Here is a 775-nt window from a genome sequence, read left to right as displayed (position 1 = left end):
TGTAGAGAGGTGTGTGAGCAGGTGCACACACCTGTGCACGCGTCTGTGTGCTCTTGTTTGCAGACACATGCAGGGGTGCAGCTGCACACGCAGGTGCACATGTGCACTCATACAGTGGGTGCTGCAGGCACACACGTGTACAGTCGCACACAGGCACAGCGGTACAGATGTGCACACCTGCACACACCTGCACGCGCAGGAACCACCACGCACAGGGGTACAACTGCACACTCCACATCACACACAAACACACGTACTGTGAGACACATGGGTACAGGCAGGCACACGTGTACACCTGTGCACACAAGTACAACCACAGAGCTGTTGGCTGCACACACAGGTGCACACAGGTACAGCCACAGACAAGCACACCCACGTGTGTGCACAGCTGCAGGACACGGATACTGCTGCACACCCATCACAGCTGCACACCCACGTACCTGTATATCCACACAGGTACAGCCACAGGTGCTGGCACACCCATCCCTCTGCGTGTACATGCATGCACAGCCTCACACATGAGCACACATGTGAACATGCACACCTGTGCACACCTGCGCAGTGTGTGTACACCTGCGTGCATGTGCGTGCCCAGCCCGTGTGCGCATACATGCAAACCTTTGCACACATGTACACCCACAGGTACAACCCCCACCCCTGCCCCCTGTGCATACCTGCACACCCCACAGAGCCACATGCACTCCCACATGGGCATCTACAGCTCCTCTTGCTGGGCTTGGGCTGGGGGCAGGTGACGGGGCGGGGGGGGGTGGGG

This window comes from Corvus brachyrhynchos, unplaced genomic scaffold, assembly GCF_000691975.1.
Source record: "Corvus brachyrhynchos isolate BGI_N302 unplaced genomic scaffold, ASM69197v1 scaffold141, whole genome shotgun sequence".
NCBI classification, from domain to species: Eukaryota; Metazoa; Chordata; class Aves; order Passeriformes; family Corvidae; genus Corvus; species Corvus brachyrhynchos.
The sequence above is the reverse complement of the archived record's forward strand: the minus strand, read 5'-3'. Positions refer to the sequence as shown.